The sequence below is a fragment of the Panthera onca genome, chromosome D1 (assembly GCF_046562875.1).
Source record: "Panthera onca isolate mPanOnc1 chromosome D1, mPanOnc1 haplotype 2, whole genome shotgun sequence".
Taxonomy (NCBI): Eukaryota; Metazoa; Chordata; class Mammalia; order Carnivora; family Felidae; genus Panthera; species Panthera onca.
In genome coordinates, this window is record NC_138348.1 from 48,088,212 (window position 1) to 48,096,688 (window position 8,477).

General features: G+C 35.5%; 1 long non-coding RNA gene across 2 annotated transcripts in view; it reads right to left on the bottom strand.

Moving 5' to 3' along the window:
* The window catches only part of LOC132661449 (uncharacterized), a 203,706-nt gene extending 195,295 nt beyond the window's left edge, over positions 1 to 8,411 (bottom strand). For both annotated transcript variants that reach the window (XR_009602223.3, XR_009602222.3), the window contains exon 1: positions 8,271 to 8,411. This is a non-coding gene — a long non-coding RNA (uncharacterized LOC132661449). The remainder of the gene's footprint in view (positions 1 to 8,270) is intronic.
* Between the last annotated feature and the right edge of the window lie 66 nt (positions 8,412 to 8,477).

Genomic DNA, 8,477 nt, shown 5'->3' on the forward strand with positions numbered 1-8,477 from the left:
GAGTAAAGAGGTAACAGGGTAGAGGACTGGGAATGGGCATGACACTTCTCCAAATATGCCTTATTATATAGTTCCAACTTGGGAAACATAGAAAAATTTTACATTTCAAAAGTAAAATTAAAAATAAATTTCTAAAAGTAAGAAAACAAACTGAGGAACTACTAGAAAAAGGAGAATTATTTCAAGGGACTAGAACACAGCTATTTTGACTCTGCATCACTAGTGATACATAGTCTAAGGACAAATAGAACAGTAAGAACATGTAAAGTCATTCAGTAACCAGTCAGTATATTGGGATTTTTATTTTGTATCTATTTTCTATATTTTATAATATAAATAATTACTTAATTAGGTAATATGATTTTCAATGTAAGATTAAAGAGAGACAACTATTAAAATAGTGTTATATTTAAAGTCTTGTAATATTAAATTTAAATTAGGAATATCAGTACAAACTCTAAATTGTTATTTTCTTTTCAAACATATATATTCCCTAGCTCTGTCCTCCAAAAAGGACTAGAAATAATCATAATCCAATAGCTATGAATACATCTAGCAACCAGATTGTCGTCTCTAAAATACCATTCCCCATTGAAAGGATCCAGAACTCCTTGGAGGGATAGCTGGTTCCAGATCTGAAGCCAGAATTAAAGAAGATAAGCCAGGGAGAGACCAGGATGCAAGAAAGTTGTCTTGTCAAAAAGAAAATATGAGGTGCTTACCATTGGCCAAAGATGGGACTAAACAACAAAAGAAATACTAAATGCAACTGATCAAGTATATAAAACCCATAAATTTGTAGTTATACTAAAAATTTTATATTCTACACGTTGGACATGATTGCAAGTAACTAGGTACCAACTCCTTAAAAGGAAAGAATTTGACATTTTTCTTGCCTTTCCTGTATGAACAGTATTTCAAGGTAGCCCCAGTTCATAAGAAAAAGGGTTTTTTTTTACAGAAATATACTAATAAATAATCATCATTTTTTAATCCGTAATAAAATGGATTCAGACTACCATCCTAATAGATAAAATCATTAGATAAACTATTGATGAAAACCCCAATGATCAGTCTAAAAGTGGACAAGCAGATATTGTGGACTTCCTGATGTAACATGAAGCACACAGCACCAACTATTTTCTTGCCAGAACAGTCTGATGGAGCCTGAATCTCTCTAAAGCCAAACTGTATTTATAGGAAATATGGAAAGAAAACAAAATAAATGACACTACAAGGAAGAAAACAGATAAATCCAGAATGTAGGAATAATCTACACAATTGACCCAACGTGATAGTCTTTATATGTCAATATAGCTAGACTTTTAGTCACTAATTATTCAATCAAACACTAAACTAAGTGTTGCTGTGAAGGTATTTTGTATAGTAATTAAGTCCATAATCAATTGACTTTAAGTAAAAGAGATTATCCTAGATAATCTTGAAGAGTCTGATTCAATCAGTTGAAACAATTTAAGAGCAGGAACTGAGGCTGCCCAGAAGAAATTCTACCTGGGCATAGCAGTTTCAGCTCATGCCCATAAGTTCCACTCTGCCCATCCTGACAGTTTACCTTATGCATTTCTAACTTGTCTTACCAGCTCTCCCAACTGAGTAAGCCAATTCTTTGCAATAAATCTCTTAGTATATATCTCCTGCTTGTTCTGTTTCTCTGGTTGAACCCCAATACACCCAGTTTCTGATATAATTTAATAGTACGAAGAAAGGAGGGGAGGAGTACTGCTCTCAATTAAAAGAAATTTCAAATATAACAATCAAAATGTAATGAGATGATCTTGTTTGGATCCCAATTCAAAACAAATTAGTACAAATTTACTATCTGTAAAGGACATATTTTAGATAATCTGGGAAATATAATTATGAACTGGCTGTTTCTAGTCCTTGTTTTCCATGTAGCAGAGTGATAAACTGACCTGGGATTGCTCTCTGGGAGTAAACTGTGTCATCTCACATTGGTCTGTCTTTGGTAACAAGGACCCAAAGGACCAAGTTGGATAGCTCCCAGGACTGGAGCAAGTATTCTCTATATTGTTCTTGAACTTTCTGACTTCATTTCCCCTGGCTTGATCATTCCTTGCATTGTACATGATAATGGGAAGATTTTAGTTTTGCATTTGCATAAGAAGAAACATGATTTCTTTGATCTGCAGTTATTAGGCCTAGTTAGCTTAGAAAACAACAACAACAACAACAACAACAACAACAACAACAAACAGACTTCCAGATGGAAAAGTTTAAAGAAGAGAGATGGCTGGTTGATAGTATTAAAATACTGATGTGAAAGGATGTGACAGCTAGGGAAGAGAATGTTAACTGTCTCCTAGCCAAAAAGGTTGTCATGGAAGCAGATTCCTTTGATTTCAGTAAGGTAGAAATTGTTTGAAGGAAAGGCAGATAATGGCAGAGGAGTTGTTGGCAGGAGAATGGAAATTCCTGAGGTCAAACTGACATAGCTAAGGCAGAGAGGAAGCTAGCATGAGGTGAGTGAAGAGGTATGCCAAAGGAAAGTGGGTCGTAAAGAACTGCAAAGATCAGTGATCATAGAACATAGCAATGAAGGATTGTGGGGAGAGTGTTGGGAGGTGGTTTGGAATGACATAACAATGGGGGTAGGTAGTATATTAGACTTTTCCCAAGATCCAGATAGATCTCTGGGGCAATGGGATTGTAAAATCATCCACTTAAAATGAGTTCTCAAACACTGGGGTCCATTTTGTTGATATGTTCTGGCCTAATACTGAGCACCAGCACCTTTATGGCATAGACTTAATAATGTTTTAAGTTGGTTGGTCTGGCAGCAAGATACAAGATGGATTGAATAAATATGTTTCAGGATAAGTTGATTGGCTAGGATGTTGTTATACAAATTCATCTGTGAGACAAGGGACTTGTATTGAGATGATAGTATGGAATGGACAAGAATGGGTTAAGCCCAATAGTAGAAATATATCTCAGTAGCTAAAACTTGAGGTTCTAAAATCAGACAGTGGATTTGAATCCCTGCTCTACCATTTATGAATTATGTAACCTTGGGCAATTTATTTAACCTCTCCAGGACTGTTTACCCTTCTGTAAAATTGAGATGATATTGATATCTATCTTTAGGACTGTTGTGAGGCTTACATGAGATAATACATATAGAATACTTTTGGTACTTGGCAAACACTAAGAACTCAAAAAAAAAAAAAAAAAGAATAAAAAAATAAAGCAAAGAAAAATTTTAAAGAAAATATAGGATACCATGACAGAATGCTTTAGGAGACAGAAAGAAATCTCTTCATATGATTTAACCTGGGAGACCAGAAGGAATACTGAAGCTACTTTGATAAGGAAATTGTTGAATTCAGGAGCCCATCACTGTAGTACATTCATCCCTCTGGGAGATATTCTATGTAAATACGGAAATACAGGATTGGAACACTAATGAAAGATAACAACTGGCAATGTTGATTTGGAAATCATCTGAATATGGATGATAATTGAAGCTACAAGTGCCTGAGCTCCCCAAATGTTCAAAAATAAAAGCAGAAAACTGAGGGCAGAGCTTGAGAAGAAACAGCCAGAAAGGAGGGATCAATAAGACATAAAAACCTCAAAATGCATCATTCTAGAAGATGATGAAGCTTTAATCTTAATTATCGGTGGCCAGTTGTTCCTCTGTATTCTACACTAATATAATTAAAAGCAGTAATGTACTGTGAGGAAAAGCACTAGACTGGTGGTCAGCATATCTGGATTCTAACACAGTTTAGTTAACTTGCTCTGTGGTCCTTAGGTAAAGGACCTTGTCATCTTTGGATCTCAGTTTCCTCATCTATAAATGAAGAATGTTGGACCAAATGATTTATTAGTTCTTTTAACTTCATAATTTTATGGATTAATATAGGAAGTTAAAAGTTTTTACAATCCAAAACCACTCAGAGCCTTCCTCATATATTCCCACAGTCCTATCACAGATGTTTAGTGACCTAACAAAAAGCAGGAGGCATTGGACATATTTTCTTAGAAAAAAGTTTTAAAAGTCTCTCAAATTTTCCTGGTCTTCACTACAGGACTGTGTTTACTACAATTTCATTGAAGCCTCTGTATTTGGATGGGCAAATACCTACCTAAACTATGAAAATCTGAATACGCATTACAAATTATAAGATTCATTACAAAAGGAACAATTCTTCTCCTCCTCCTCCTTTCCCTCCTCCTCCCCCTCCCCCTTTAGAGAGAGAGAGAGCATGAGAGCTGGAAGAGGGGCAGAAGGAGAGACAGAATCCTAAACTGAGCGCAGCTTAGGTCCATGCTGAGCGCAGAGCCTCACACAGGATTTGATCACCATGACCCTGGGATCATGACCTGAGCGGAAATTAAGAGTTGGTTGCTCAACTGACTGAGCCACCCAGGCACACCCCACTCTTCTTCTTATAAAAGGGTTAACTTAGTAGTTTCTCTTTCCTTAACTCTTGCTATTTATACTTGTGGTTTCCTATAAACATTTTCCTGCACCTTTTTTTATATAAGAAAAATAAAGGTTTCCTTTGCCTGCTACAAAATAACTTCATAACTCCTATTTCAGAATTTCTAATCTCTTCTACTACTGCTTTTAAGATAATCTTTATTAATGTCTTATGGTTTTATATTTTAATCATTACACTTGTGGAAAGTTAAGAAAAAAAGCTGTAGTGCTTAAAAGAAATTATCTAGAGATGTCAATATTAATTTTAAAATATTTTAATCTTGTAGTCTCTCCTATAGTTGCAATCTTCACTACACTCTCTATGAAGTATAAAAAAGGACTACTTCAATTTTATAAATTGAAAGCAATTTGTACTGATTTTCTGACTCCCAGGCTCAGATTAGGCTGTAATATAAAGCCTTCTAAAATTTAAATAGATATGTTTTCCATCCCAACTTTATTGAGGCAAAATTTGCATATAGTAAACTGCACATGATAAAAGTAGACAATTTGAGAACTTCTGACCAAGTATACTTCTGTGAAACCATCACTACAATCAAGAAAAATAACATGTCTATCACTACAAAAAGTTTTCTCCTTTGTGATACCACCTTCCCACCAATCTCCAGTCCCCATTTTTCATCCTCTTCATCCCACTGATCGCAACCACTGATCTTTTTATCACTATAGTTTGGATTTTCTAGAATTCTATATCAAAGGAATCATACAGTATGTGTTCCTTTTTTGGTCTGGATTCTTTCACTCAGAATAATTATTCTGAGATTCATTCATGTTGTTGAGTCTATCAATTGTCCATTCCTTCTCATTGTCAAGCAGTATTCCATTGTGTGAATATACCACAATTTGTTTTCCTTTCACCTGCTGGTGGTCATTTGGGTTGTTTCTAGTTTGGGCCTATCACAAATAATGATGCAATGAATATTCATAGTCTTAGTGGGTAAATACCTAGGAATGCAATGGGAATCATATGGTAGGTATATGTTTAGCTTTTTAAGAAATGGCCAAATTGTTTTCCAAATTAGTTATATCATTTTATATTCCCAAAATGCACTATATGAAAATTCCAATTGTTCCATATCTTTGCCAATAATTTGTATGATCAGTCTTTTTAATTTTAGCCATTCTGCGACTAGGGTGTGCAGTGATACCTCATTGTACTTCTAATTTGCATTTCCCTAATGTCTAATAATGTTAAGCATCTTCTCATATATTTATTTTGTCATCAATATAACTTCTTTGGTGAAGTGTCTATCTAAATTTGTTGTCCAGGGGCGCCTGGGTGGCTCAGTTGGTTAAGCATCCGACTTTGGCTCAGGTCATGGTCTTGCAGTTTGTGGGTTCAGGCCCCACGTGAGGCTCTGTGCTGACAGCTCAAGGCATGGAGCCTGCTTCAGATTCTGTCTCCCTCTCTCTCTGCTCCTCCCATGCTCATGCTCTATCTCTCACTGTCTCTCAATAAAAAATAAACGTTTAAAAATTTTTTTAAAAAATTTGTTGCCCAGTTTTAAAAATTAGGTTGCCTTCTGAGTTGCAAGAGTTCTTTACATATTGTAGTTAGAAGTCCTTTATTAAATATATGCTTTCCAAACAGTTTCTCCCAGTCTATGGCTTACCTTTTTACTTTCTTAAGTATGTTTTGAAAAAATGTTTTAATTTTGAGAAGGTAAAATTTATCAATTCTTTTCCCTTTTAAGATGCTTTTTGTGCCATGTTTAAAAAATTTTTGCCAACTCCAAGGTAACGTATTTTTTTCCTTATATTCTCATCTATGAGTTTTATACTTGTAGCTCTTACATTTAGATTTATGATCCATTTTTTAATTTTTTATATGGTATGAGGAAAGGATTGAGATTCTTTTCATTTTTTTGGCATAACTATTCAATTGTTCTAGCACCATTTCTTGAAAAGATTATCCTTTCCCCATTGAATTGCCTTGGCATATTTGTTGAAAATCAATTGGCCCTGTGTGTGTAGGTCTATCCCTGGGCTCTCAATTCTGTTACATTGCTCTATTTATATCTATCTTCACATCAATACCACACTGTGTTGATTACTGTAACTCTTATAATGTCTTTTTTTTTTTTTTTTTTTTTTTTGAGAGAGAGAGAGAGAGGATCTTAAGGATGTGGGGCTCAATCTCACGACCCTGGGATCAAGACCTGAGCTGAATCAAGAGTCAGAAGCTCAATGAACTCGGACACCCAGGCGCCCTTCTTATAATGTCTTGAAATCAAGTATTGTAAGTCCCTCAACTTTGTTTTTCTTGGTCAAAGTTTTGGCTACTCTAGTTCCTTTGCATTTCCATATAAAATTTAGAATCAGGTTGATAATTTCTATAAAAAGAATCTGCTATGATTTTTATTGGGCTTGCCTTAAATCTGTAGATCCATTCAGACAGAAATGACATCTTAAAAACATTGAATCTTCTGATCCATGAACATGATATATCTCTGTATTTAGATCATTAATTTCTCTTGCAATGTTTTACAGTTTTCATTTTATGTCTTTCACATCTTTGGTCACATTTATCTCTAGGTTTTTGTGTTTTTGTTTTTGCTGCTAAATGATATTTTAAAAATTTCAACATCCAATTGTTAATTGCTAGTATACAGAAATACAGCTGATTTTTTGTATATTAACTTTGTATCCTGCAGCTTTGCTAAACTAATTAGTTCCAGTAGCTTTTTTTTTGGTACTATTCCATGGTATTTTTATCTGCAAATACAGTGTTATTCTTCCTTTCCAATCTCTATGCCTTTTATTTCTTTGCCTGGTTTTATTGCACTAAGTAGAACCTCCAATACTATTTTAATTGAAGGAAAATTTTACAGAGAAATATTCCAGACTCCCAGGCCCAGATAAGGCTAAACTACAGAATCTTGCTGAATTTAATTAGATTTTTTTTTTAATTTAATAAATCATTACTTATAGGCTTAGTTTAGGCTTATCATTATTAGGCTTAGTTTTTCCAAGGTTCATATATTCATCACATGTTCAAATACTGAACAACTATTGCAGGCCAGGTTGTGTGCTACTTGTCAGGCAGAGAATCCTCGGCACATTCTCCGTAATGTATAAAAGGGGAGTACACGGACAACATGAGCCTGGCCCTGATGAAGTCTTACTGAGGCAGTTTACAAGAGTTAAAAGCACAAGCTCATGGTTCAGTCAGGGTTTGAATACAGCTCTGTTCCTTACTGGTTGGTTGACCCTTGGAAAATTTAACATACTTTCCTGTTTCTTCAACTGTAAAATGAAGGTATTAATAATACCTACCTAACAGGATTGCTGTGAGGATTAAATTAATACCTTTAAAGTACTTGGAACAGGGCTTCTTCTATGGTCAATAGCTATTATTAGAGGGCAGGATTAATTCTTCACAGTTTAAATCTACAAATAACTGATACACAAGTGTCCAAACATTAAGAATCGTAAGTAGTTTAATTTACCTGCTAAGTAGTTTAATTTAGTTTAATCTATCGTAAGTAATTTAAACCTGGGTTTAAGTCCTTGCTCTGCTGTTCACTGGCTGTGTGACTTTGAACAAACCACTTAAACAAGAGCAATGCCTGTAAGGTGACTTGTATAGTATTTTGCACACAACAGATGCTTAATGGGCAGCAATAATATCACAGCATGTGTTCATAAGAATTGCTGCCATTTATTAGGGCTTACCATGTGGGACCCAGGGCTAATTACTTTCCATATAGTTTCTTTTTGCTTCTCAACCTAGCTAGGTGAGTATAATTGGCCCCATCGCATGGTAAAGTAACAAGATTACCTTTGTGTAGCTATGACCAGTGGGAGGCCTAACAAGTGGTGGCTTGGAATCCAACCCTTCACCAAACCCGGGTTCTACAGTGCGGCCTTTGTCAACAGCTGGGCGGGCCCCCGACAGCCGCTCAGGAGGTGGCGTCAGGAGGCGGCAGTCGGCCAGGCGGGAGCAAAGGCCACCTCACCTCACCGAGCCTCTAGGAGCCCGCCAGGC